The sequence below is a fragment of the Camelus dromedarius genome, chromosome 17 (genome assembly GCF_036321535.1).
Source record: "Camelus dromedarius isolate mCamDro1 chromosome 17, mCamDro1.pat, whole genome shotgun sequence".
Lineage (NCBI taxonomy): Eukaryota > Metazoa > Chordata > Mammalia > Artiodactyla > Camelidae > Camelus > Camelus dromedarius.
This window is the reverse complement of record NC_087452.1, coordinates 36,623,371-36,636,150: the sequence shown is the minus strand read 5'-3', so window position 1 is coordinate 36,636,150 and position 12,780 is coordinate 36,623,371. Positions and strand designations below refer to the sequence as shown.

Here is a 12,780-nt window from a genome sequence, read left to right as displayed (position 1 = left end):
TTCCCATTGCCATGGAAGTAGATTTCTGACCCTTTGGTAACTTTTGTAAATGACACTCAGGACTCCAGTTGTGCCAGTCTATACCCCGGCAGGTGCACACCCTGAGATATGGCGACTCCCGACCCTTTAGAAGCTGGGTAGCCTATGTGTATGTTTTTTAGTAGGCCAGGCAATCTTCCCCTCAAAACCAGGAAGGTGTGTACTTTAACTTTTTGTTGATGTATGACATACACGTGTTATAGATGTTCACAAAGTGAACACACTTAGCACTCAAATCAAAGCACCAAACATGACCAGCACATAAGAAGCCCCCTTACAGTCACCTCCACACTCCAAGGAGAACTGTAGTTGTGACTTCTGACTGCAAACACGAGTTTTTGAGCAATCGTGTGATTTGGAGTAACTTCTAAAACCTTGAGAATATTTAAAAACCTATCACGGTGGGTTTGGGGATGGCTGGAGAGCCCGTGGGTGATCAGAGCGCAGCTGAGGCTGGGACGGCAAGGAGTGGGTGCCATCGGCACAGTGGCTCCGTCGCCGTCCGCTGGGCTGTCCCACTCTGTGACACTGGCGGCTCCCTCACGGTCAGTGGTCAGGACACCAACACCATTTTGGTCCTCTGTGTTCTCCGAAGGGATGGACTTTCCATCACATGCTTTAGCCCCATCCCTACCCTCCAGCTCTCTACACAGATTTCTGAGATTTTGGGCAGGATGATGAGCAGACGCCCAGATTCATGCAGAGGAATTTATCTGTTCATTGGGTCCACATGTCCGTGCTCTTAGCACTGGGCCTGGAAGGACGTTGGGCTTGGAGGACGCAGCCCTCGCACTCGCAGTGACACCCCCTCTTCTCTCACCCTGGCCTCAGGCCCTCACTCGGGATGTCCCTCCAGCCCCACCGTGATCACTGGCTCCCACTGTGCCAGCCTGGTGGCTGGTGCCTGAGTTTGTGGAGTTCCTTCCCCACAGGGCCCTTGCCCTTGCCGTTCCCCGGCCCACATCCTCTGGCCAGCATGGTGCTGCCCCACTGCGATCCTGCTTGGGGTGGCGGGTCTCCATTTGGAGCCCTGGCCAGTCCTGACATCCGTGTCCCACAGCAGCTACCTCATTCTGTCAGGCTGTCTTTCTGAGGTCCTCCTTCCCTGGGGTGTTTCTGTTCTGTTCCTTTGTGCCTGGGAAAAAATGTCCTGTTTTTTTCCATCAAATCCTCCTGCTCTTTCCATTCGTAATCCAGAACATCGAACTGATCCTTTGACATGGCCATTCTCGCTAGAGGTTGTTTTGACAAGTTATGTTTCTTTACATCCGTTGATTTATGGCTCCCACATGGGAGAAGAGACTGTGGAAGAAAGGCACGCATTTGGGAGCGAGGCAGCCAGGTGTTCTGGGCCCGAGCCTGCCAGCAGGTGTGATGTGGGGCTGCCCACTGTTCCTCTGTGCTGATCCAGGGCCACCTCCGAGGGCTCTTCCTGGCCCGAAGTTTTGTGGCTGTGACTTTGGGTACATTCGGATGCCTGGATTTTAGCTGACCGAGTAACAAGGGACTGGGCGGCCGTGTTGTCCACAGTGACGAGGGCCTGGATAAGGCTGAGGGCTGAGCAGCCCAGTATCCCATCTCCCTTCCAGGCTTCTATAGAGTTAAAAAACAACTTCTTTGTTTGTTTGTTTAGTTAACATTTTCAGTTGTAAGTGGTAATCATTTTTACTTTAGATATTCTGGAAAATACATACAATTAAAATGAGAACCATGAATTACTGACATGCCTGCCACCCTTAGAATAACCAGCATTAAGATTTTCAGCAGAAAGTCTCCAGTCCAAAGTAGTGGCCAGAGTTCTAGATTTGCGGATACTAACTAATATACATAAAATAGATAAACAAGTTTATACTTTATAGCACAGGGAACCATATTCAATATCTTGTAGTAACCTCTAGTGAAAAAGAATATGAAAACGAGTATCTATATGTTCCTATATGACTGAAGCATTGTGTTGTACACCAGAAATTGGCACAACTTTGTAAACTGACTATACTTTAATTAAAAAAAATTTTTTAAATAAATTTCTATTGCCCTAGGGGACAAAAAAACCCAGAGTAGTGGCTGGAGCCGCGGTGAGGAAGGTGGGTGATGTGCTGTGTTCTTGGCTCTTTGGCCAGATGTAGAGGCATTTACTGAGCTGGGGGCCAGTTTGCTCTGCACTGTGTCTGACAGAAGTGGGATTAGGAAGAACTGGAGATCTGCTTTAGGAAACAATCACACATGGGGAGCCACTGGTATCACAGGGGTCACCCATCCTCGAGGACTTTTAAGGCTCTCATTCTAATTAAGCTTCGGGTCCCTAGGGTGGGGGACTGCTGGGAGCACTGGCCATGGGGCTTGCTGACCTTGTTTTTGCTGACACGTCCCAGGACACCTTCGAGGGCTCCTGTGGTGCCCTCAGATGTTCTGGGTCTCAGGCTTGGTCATTGGACAGGCGACAGTGGCCTCAGGGCCTGGCACTGTCAGGGCCCCACATAGCTGGGGCTTGGTGGATATCTCTTGAAGAAATGGAGAGGCTCAGTTAGGGTGCGAAGAGGGGAGGGGAAGGGGTTTTTAGCTCTGTGCTAGGCCCTTTGCTAAACATCTCACACACATTAACTTGTTTAGTCATTCCAACAACCCTGTTTTATTATACCCATTTTATAGATGGGGAAACTGAGGTACACAGATGTTAAGTAACCTGCCCACTACATTTATTAAGGAGCTTTGCTGAGTCTGGTTGCAGACTCCTGGATCCTGGCCGCCGTGCTACGCTGGCCCTCAGCTCCTGGGAGCACAGTGGCTTTCTGACTGAGGGACTTCAAGGGGCACTGTGGCCACAGGTAGTTCAGGCCTGAGGTCTAAGAGTCAATATCAAGCCCAGGCCATGTGCGGAGATGCTCAAAACCAAACTTTGGGTGGAACTATGCTCAGAGTCCATCTGGCGAGCTGAACAGAAACTTTACCCTAAATCAAAACAGGCCTCCAAAATTTCCAAGGCGTGTCAACTGCAGGGTAGCACTTGCCAGCAAATATTTATATCTACTTCAGGTTTTGTTTTTCATCTGTCCCCTCCCAGGGAAACCAGCTGGACACAGAATCTCAGGGTCACCCTGGAAGACTGGAGACTTTCTGCCTGAGTGTTTCCAAGGGAATACTTTAGGATCCACAGCCAGGTTATTTTTAAATTTTGAGAGCCACGAGTCTGGACTTGGCCAAGTTCTTCCCTCATCTGTTTTGCTCTGCAGTTCGTCTCTGCATGTCCCAGGAGAGCGTGGTCCGGTTACTCCCGGTTACTGGAAGTTAGGAACATATCAGGGCCTCTACCTTCCTTCCCCGACACGTTTTTGTAACATATAGAAAGCTCTGGAAGCCTGCCAAGATGCTCTCTGTCACTCAAGAGGAGGGAGTTGAGTTTAGCGTGGGTCTACCCCGCAGCTGATCCTGGGAGGTGTAGTGGACAAGGCACCCCTCTTATAATGTAGGCCCTGAGTCGGGGTGAACCATGTCACAGCAGGCTCTGGGCCCGACTGCATGTGACAGTCACATCGGCTTGATAAGACAGTAGTAGATTTGCCTTTTGCTGCCTAAATCCCTAACAGCAGCCTCCCTGTCCTCCCGAGCCTCCCTGTCCGGGGGGAGCCACATGACAGTCAGGGCTCGCCCCAGGGATGCGGGTAGGTTCCTGTCTGCTGAAACATGGCCCGTTCTGTTTCCCTTTCCCCCTCCTGAGTTCGCATCACTTCCTGGTGGTGCAGTAAGGAAGTGAACTTAGAGAGAGATGGATTTCAGGGCCAGGCCCTGGGGCATTAGCCTACAGAGTTATTGTCACGTGGAACTTGCTGGCAGCAGACACAGCCTGGTGCAGGCCTGCCTGGTGGTGCTTATGTGCTGTGCCAGCTCGGACACTCTGCTTCACTTTACTGCCCTCAGTTTCCTCACCTGACAGGGACTGAATGTCCTGTGCTCCTTAGAATTCCATTTCCTTTCCTATGCTCCGAGCCCCCAGGGCCTGTTTGGGGTTCAGGGCTATTGCCTGGGAGGAGACTCCTTGCTCTGAGGGTGATGGTTTTAGAGGCAGGACCTGAGTCACACTATGTAGGGAGTGGGCGTACATCAGTTGAGTGGAAGCTGATCCCTTGTGGATGCTGGTCCCTCGTTCACTTGCAGAGAAGTCAGCAACAGAGCGCAGAAGCCCAGGGTGGGGAGGGCGTGAGAAACACATATGTTAATGGACACACCTGGGCAGCAGGTGAGTGGGTGGTGATGACAGGCGCTGCTCCCATTCACCCCTCCGGGTCCCTCTGGGAGATCACGTCCCAGCAAAGGTGACTCTGAAATGCCCTTCTCCCACTAATAATGCCTGGTTACCATCAGCCTCGCTCATGAAATCAGAACTACATTCTATGATAAAGCGGCTCTTAAGAAGCAAGGAAAGTGAGGAAATAAAACCAAACACTGAATCAGTGAAATGATTCAAAATACAAAACAAAAATTCAAAATACAACAGCAAAAAGAGCAGTTCCTACTCCAGCCTATTCTATGAAGTCACTCACGGTGGGGAGGGTATAGCTCAGGGTTAGAGCTCGTGCCTCACAGGCATGAGGTCCTGGGTTCGATCCCCAGTACCTCCATTGAGAAAAAAAAAGAAATTATTTGTGAAGTATTTGTTGAGTGAATCAGTCATAGTGTGTATTTATAGCATTATGCAATCAGAGTAAAAAACTGAAATGTTTTGGTTACGATGCCAGTGGGCTGAGATGCTGTGGATGCTAGACGCACGGGTTTCTGTGACCGCGCCGGCTGGTTGCTGTGATGCCCTGTCAGACCCTGACAACCCGTCTGAGCTGAAGGATGAGCTTATTGGGCGAGGACATGGGTGACATGGCTGGTGGCGGGGGAGCTAGTCTGTAAACCTGGAGAGATTTTCTTCTCTGAGAAGACATTTACATTACACGAAAAGCCAGAATTTGAGGAGCTGTTGGTGGGGATGAAAAGCCATATAAGACTATGGGCTCTGCCCTGGGCAGACTGCTCAACATCCTTGTTCCTCAGTTTCCCCATCAGGAAAATGCAGATGTGGCTGTTGTGAGGACTAAATTAATTAGTGTACATGTGTGCCGTCCAGCTGGGGAACCACAGCCACAGGAGGCTGCTGAGCCGTTCACCAGGTGGCTGGCTTGAATGTGAAATGTACCCTGGATTTTGAGGACTTAGTTTGGGGTGGAAAAAAGCAAAATAGCTCATTAATATTTTTATATTGATTATATGTTGAAATCAGAATACTTTGGATATGTTGGGCTAATAAGTAAAATATTAAATTGAGTTTTGTCAGTTCTTACTTTTTAATACTTGAATATGTAAGCTCACACGTGGCTTGCCTTATTTTTACGTTGGATGGCGCTGTGCTCTACGAAGCACTTGGAACAGGCTGTGGCACGCGGCGGCCACTTACTGTATGAGCACTTAGAGTTATTATTTTCTCAAAAGTATTAAAGCTCCTTTACTTTGCTTGTCCTGTCTGAAACCAGGCTCTGTTGATTCGTTCAGACCCACAAATACTTAAACATAAAGATTGTTACTTGTCCAAGGGAGACTGGTTTCATAATTGCCATCCCCCACTCCCACCTCCCCCCCAAAGAACCCACTGAGGCTCGTGTGTGTTCTGGTGGAGGAGGAAGGTACCCTGGGGTGTGAAGCTGGCGTCTGCACAGGGCGTGGTGGAGCAGCTGGTATCTGCAGCTGAGCCAGTTTTCTGGGAACTTAAAAACGCACCCTCAGTTTAGCGGGTGCAGGCAGAGCATCCAAAGAGGTCACCCATCCTGTCCCTGTAGTTAGAGAGGTGTTTCCTGTCTAGAGGTGGGAAGCAGGCCCTTTGGGGTTTGGCTCCTCCTGGAGCCTGGCTGACAGGCTCCCCACTCCCTAAACCTCCCTCCAGGCTCTGGAGACCTTGCCTGGGTGTGGCGGTTGGTGGCCAGGTCGGGGTGGCTCTCCAGGCAGCTTCCATAGGCCCGATTGTCTGGGGCTTGTTCTGAATGAGCTGAGGCTTCCTTCTCAGGTGGTGGGGCTTAGACAGAGGCCCTTTGTTAGCCGAGCTTGGAGGTCAGTTTGAAAAGCCCAGGGGCCAGGGTTGGCAGCCTTTCCTCTGCCCATGGCCTGCTATGGCTGCCACCCTTGGCTTACCTGTGCCTGAAAATGGACGTGTGGGTGTGCGGAGGGGCAGCTCTGCCCAGGTTTACAGCCAGAGAGCAGAGGAAGCTGAGGGAAGGAATAACATTCAGTGAAATAACGTGTAGTTCAATGAGTTTTGACAAACGCACGACCTGTGTAACCCACACTCTTATCAAGAGAGTGTAGTTCCGGGGGCGGGAGGATGGCTCAGTGGTAGAGTGCGGGCTTAGAGTGCATGAGGTCCTGGGTTCAATCTCCAGTACCTCCATTTCAAAAAAAAAAAAAAAAAAAAGAAAAGACAGCAGTTCCTACTCCATAGGGTTCCCTCTTGCCTCTTCCAGTCAGTGTCCACCCCAGGCAACCTCTTTTCTGATTTTTTCACCATTTATTAGTTTCACCTGTTTCAAAACATAGAGCATATTCATAGAGTTGATTCTCATTATTCACGGATTCTGTATGGGTGAATTTGTCTACTTGCTAAAATTCATTTGTAAACCCAGATCAATCCTCACAGCACTTTGGAGATCATTCGGGACATGTGTAGAGTGGTGAACAATTTGCGTCGCCCCACACACATTCCCAGCAGAGGCTGCCTGGGGAGAGGCTCTGCCTGCTTGTTTCAGCTCCCATATTGTAAAGTGTCCTTTCCTTGATCTATTTAGTGCCATGCTTTGGGTTTTGTTGTGTTGTTGCATTTTTGTGCTCTTTGTTGGTGATTTCTCTGTTTAAAATGGCCCAGGTATAGTGCTGAAGTGCTGTCTAGCAGTCCTAAACTTGAGACGGCTGTGATGTGCCTTGTGGAGAAAATTCGTGTGTTAGACAAGCTTCGTTCAGGCACGAGTTATAGGGCTGTTGGCTGTGAGTTCAATGTTCGAGTCACAACAGTATATATGAAATAAGGTATCTTTAAACAGAAACAGATAAAACAAGTTTGTGTATTGTTTAATTGATGGAAAGAGACATTGTGACCAGAGGCTCACAGGAACCTAATTGTGTGTTTCCTCTGTGAGCAGCGGTTTAGCATTCACTAATTCGGTATTTGCAGTGACTTTATGGAACATAACTGCCTCAAATAGCGAGAATCTACTGTAGTACCCTTGTCTGGCTTACTTCACTCAGTGTCTGTGAAGTTCATCTCTGTTGTCGTCTGTGTCAGTTGTTGGTCCTCTTGTCCTGCCGAGTAGCACCCCATGGTGTGAATACAGCGGTCTGTTTTTCCAGCTCCCTTTGGAGGAATCTTGGGTTCTTTCAGTGTAAGGCTGTTACAAATAAGCCTACTCTGATCATTTGTGTGGACGTATGTGCTCATTTCTCTGGGGTACATATCTAGGAGTGGAATTGCCAGATCATAGGGTAGGAATATGTGTAACCTTTTCAGCAACTGCCACTAAGTTTCCCAGAGTGACTGTGCCATGTAACACTCTAACCAGCAGTGTAAGAGCCCCCTGTGGTTCTATATATATGTGTATATATAGTTGATTTACAGTATTATATTGGTTTCAGGTGTGCATCATAGTGATTCAGTATTTTTGCAGATTACAAGATAATGGCTGTAATTTCCTGTGGTATATAATACATTCTTGTTGTTTATCTATTTTATATATAGTAGTTTGTACCTGTTAATCCCACACCCCTAATTTGTCCCTCCCTCTTCCCTCTCCCCTCTTGTAACCAAAAATTTGTTTCCTGTATCTGTGAGTCTGTTTTCTGTTTTGCGTACACATTCATTTGCATTATTTTTTAGACTCCACATATAAATGATATCATACAATATCTGTCTTTCTTTGTCTCACTTACTTCACTAAACATAATATTCTCCAAGCCCATCCATGTTGCTGCAAATGGCAGAATTTCATTCTTTTTTATAGCTGAGTAGTATTCCATTCGGTGAGTGTGACAACTTCTTTATCCATTCATCTGTTGGTGGACACTTGGTTGTTTCCATGTCTTGGCTATTGTAAATAGTGCTGCTATGAACATTGGGGTGCATGTATCTTTTCGAATTAGAGTTCATTTTCTTTGGATATGTACACCCAGAAGTGGAATTGCTGGATGATGTGGTAGTTGTACTTTTAGTTTTTTGAGGAGCTGTTTTCTGCAGTGGCTGCACCAGTTCTGTGGTTCTTGACTCGAGTTGACTCAGGAGTTTCTCTGGGCTCTACTCTGCTTGTCAGTCTCAAGCCACCTGCTCTCCCAGCTGGTATCCCTTGGCTGATACCCTTCCAGTTTATTCTGTTGAAATAGCTTCACAAGCGATTTTCTTTTCATCCCTTTTTTGGGCAGTTACTGTGCTTTCTTAAAGGTTTGATGTTTTTCACCAGCTTTCTTCTGTAGTTTTTGTCATTTTTAAAACATTTAACCAAACACAACTAACTGTAGAAAAGTCAGAACATATAGACAAAAGTAGTAATAAAAGGCACCCATCATTCTGTGTAGGGATAATCTTGTTAAGACAATTTTCTTAAACATTTTTTTTATTGACATAGTCATTTTACAATGTTGTGTCAAATTATTAAGACAATTTTTGATTAAAAAAATTTTTTGTGGGGGAGGTAATTAGGTTTACTTTTTAAAAAATCTTTTTTATTGAAGTAAAGTCAGTGTACAATGCTGTGTCAATTTCTGGTGTACAACACAATGCTTCAGTCATACATGAATATACATACATTCATTTTCATATTGTTTTTCACCACAAGCTACTACAAGATATCAAGTGTAGTTCCCTGTCCTATACAATATAAACTTGTTTATCTATTTTATATATATCAGTCAGTTACTTATTTATTTTTAAAGGAGGCACTGGGGATTGAACCTAGGACCTTGTGCATGCTAAGCATGTGCTCTACCGTTTGAGCTATACCCTTCCCGCCAGACAGACTATTTTTAAACACATAGATATTTACTTTTTAAGCATCTGAGTGAATTGAGACGTTAGTAAAAATTATGCTGGTAGAGGTTCTCTTGGATGATACAAAACTTGAATGTAGAAGCCAGTGTATGAAGTACTTTCCATTTCTGTTGCTTGTTGGAAATACCACTTCTGTTTGGCTTCTGGAACTTTCTGGGGACTTTGTGTCATCCTGGCTGCTGTCTTGATTTTTTGCAAGGTCAGCAGTCAGTCTAATTTTATACAGGTAATTATAGAATCAGAATTGAGAGCCGGGATCCCCTCCCCCTCCACACAGCAGGAATCCCTGCTCCGACCTTCCTGCCTCCGGAACACCAGCAGTCCAGGGAGCTCAGTCTCAAGGCGGCTTGAGAGGGGCCAGCCAGTTCTGATTATTAGAAAGTCTTTCACGTCCTACCCCTCCCAGTTCATGCACGGTGGGCATCGCTATTCCACGCTTCTTCCTCTGGGTGGGTTAGTTGTTCAAGTCCCTCCCTGAAAGATGTCTTGGTTCTTGGCCCCCCAGGAAACTCATGTCTGTGTGTGCCTCGCAGGGAGCTCACCTACTCTGCAGATTCTAAATGGGGTATCTTAAAGAGCAATGATTTCTCTTTTCTCAGAAAGGGGAATTAACGATGTGCCCTGTGTCACTCTCTCAGTCAAGCCTAAAAGTGCTGTTAAAACCTCCGTTCTATTCCCGTGTGCGGCTCAGGACTGTTGATGAAGGAGTGATGTCTGTGCAGGTGTCTCGGGCTCCCGGCAGAGCGCCCGTTACCACTTCCGGCCTTGAAGATGGGGAAGCTACGGCAAAGAGCGATGAAGTAGCTCGTCTAGGTGGCTCGCCGGGTAACCAGAACCAAACAAAGTGGGCTTCCAGACTTGCTCTTTGTCCCAAGGGGACATCCCCCCGGCGTTGCTCTCCCACCGGCACTGAAGCTGGGGGCTCAACCCAGCCTGGGGTCTCTGCTCCTGACTCCCCGGGGAGTGGGAGGGAAAGCAGGGAAGAGGACTCTGGAAATTGGAGAGAGAAGACATTTCCCCTGAGCTTCAAGGTTTGACCAGCACTTTTCACTTTGTCTTTTTGTCCTCCGTCACACCCTTTTCTCGAGTGAATGTGGATTGAAAGCATCTCTAAAATCAGCTTTGGGTTACTTCTGAGAAAAGAGCAGGACTTTATTTTTTCCTGAAAAAAGGATTTTCATTCCTGTTGCTTTCTGCTTCCACATGGTTAGTTGTTCCTATGGCATCAGACTGTCGTGTGGAGCGTCTCACTGCTCTGGGGTCACTAATCTCAGTCCCACAGCTGTCCCCTCTGACCCAGACATGGACCAGGCACCCCGCCTGCTGTATTTTCCATTGTGGGGCGGATGATGCAGCAGTGAGGTTGGGAAAGTGCTGAGTGGGGAAATGCATGGAGCTGTGTGGGCAGGGTGTGTGGGTTTGTTCATTCATTCATTCATTCATGAAACCAGCAAATGTCCATTGAGTGCCCATGTGTGCCGGGTGGGGGCAGTTGCCCCAACAATGTGGTTAGAATGCACTGGGGGAGATGTGGGGGTGGAGCTTAGATCTGAGCACCGGAGGGGTCCCCTCCGGGAAGGACTCAGGAGGCTCTGTGAGGTATTTGGAGTGCGGGTGACCCTCAGGAGAGTGGCTGGTATGTTTTCCTTCTCAGTCCTCAGGCCTGGTAGGAAACTAGGGAGGAAAACATCTTTCCTGGAAAGGGAGGGAAGGAAATGAACTTTAATTGGGTACCTCCCACGTGCCAGGAGCAGTTTCAGGCCATTACATGATCTCAGTGAATCCTCAGAGTTACCCCAGGAAATGTGTATGTTCTTAATCCCATTTGGCAGGAAACTATGCTCGTGCCCGAGGTGGGATCTGAACCCAGGGTTTATGCACAAACCCACTCTGTCCAGATCCACCACAGGAGAGGGGCAGGGCCCTCCTCAGGCTTGGCAGGAGTGATGCTCCCTTTCCTGATCTGCTTGGTGTTTGTGAAGTCACTGGGTGGTAGACTTAATGCTCTGGGGGGTTTTCTTTATGTATGTTATGTTTCAATAAAAGTGTTTAGGGGAAAATACACACACACACACACACACACACACACCACTCCCTAGAAAAGGATCATGAACTCTGTGAAGTGTTTTAGCTGCTTATCTTCTTGACTAAATTGATCCCCAATTGTGCAGTCAGTAAATGCCAGCCCTTCTTTATGCTTGAACTTGGGTTGTCATGTTTAACACGTAAAAGTACAGGACACCCAGTTGAATCTGAATTTCAGGTAAACAATGAATAATCTTTTTAGTGTGTAAGTATGTACCATGCAATGTTTGGGACATAACACATACTTTGCAATTATTCATTTACCTGTAATGAAAAATTGCTCACTGTTTATCTAAAATTCATAGTTAACTGGCAACCCTAGTTTGGGCGGAGAGCTGAAGCGGGTGAGGAATGGAGCTGAGCCTTATTTGAAGTATTAGAGGATTCCGAAGCCAGAGGGAGGGAAATAGTCCAGGAGGAAAGCAGGTTGGGGGCAGGATGTTGGCAGGGGGATTCTGAAGGGCTGAGGGGAAAGCGAACCACTGTCAGGAGAGCTCTGTGTAGGAGAACCTGACAGGTGAGGAGCAGGGATGTAAGTGCCGTACCGCGCAGCCTGCAAAGTGGGTTCAAGCCTCTCTGCTGAAGGTTGACATTTGTTCTAGAAGTTGATGTTTATGCAGAAGTCCTGGGAAGTGTGCACAATTTTGAGCCTTCTCTCAAGGAAGAGTGACGTTAGAAGTGAGCTGACTTGAGAAACGGGGCTTCCAAATCTGTGACAATTTCAACAAAATGGATAATGATAAATATGGATTACAGCCCAGAGAATAAAATAAATATCCATGAGTCCCTAGTGAAACAAAGACATAAACGGGGAGAAAGGAAGAAAAAAACACTCTCACACAGAAGATTCCATTAGAGAATTGTAGAAAGGACGATGGAAAGAGAAAGGTCACCACTTGGAAAGACCATTGTAGTCATTGTTTCAGGCAAGAATCATCAGTGGATGCTGAATAATGGGCAAACACGTAGAATGAGGAAAAGGATATTTACTTAACCTCAAAGGATTTCCTCATGAACATCTTATTCATTACAAAGAGAAAGTGTAACTTCACAGTGGAGAAACCTGACAGATTCTACCTTAAGAAGAGATCAGAGTTTCTGTCCCCGGGAGTTAAGACGTGTCAGCACCATGTACATGCTGATAGGACGCACTGAAAAGGGCATGTCATCACTTCTGGGGAGTCCCTGCCAAATACGCAAAACCTCAGTCTGATCATGTAAAAAGCATTAGATAAACCAAAGTGAGGGACGGTGTGCAAAACACTTGGCCAGGGCTCTTCAAAAGTGTCACGGTCATGAAAGACAAAGACTGAGGAGCTGTCCCCCATAAAAGGAGGCCAAGTAAACACAACAGCTCAGTGCAGTGGATTAAGTTCTGGGATTGGATCCTGGTCCAGAAAAAAGGACATTAGAGGGACAATTGGTGAAATTTTAATAATCTCTATAGGATAGTGTATGTGTGTGTGTACATATATAAATAATATGTAGTAATATTTATTATATCTGGGTTAATTTCCTGATTTTTAGTAATTGTCCTGTGGTCGTGTAAGAGTTCACGTCTGGCAGATCTGGATGAAGGGTGTATAGAAAGTCTT

General features: G+C 46.9%; 1 protein-coding gene and 1 non-coding gene across 2 annotated transcripts in view; both read left to right on the top strand.

Annotated features, from left to right (window-relative positions):
- Positions 1-12,780, top strand: part of LIMD1 (LIM domain containing 1) — a 59,967-nt gene that overhangs the window by 8,056 nt on the left and 39,131 nt on the right. The window lies entirely within an intron of this gene.
- On the top strand, positions 4,583-4,655 carry TRNAV-CAC (transfer RNA valine (anticodon CAC)). Its single transcript has one exon. It is a non-coding gene; the product is annotated as a tRNA-Val (tRNA).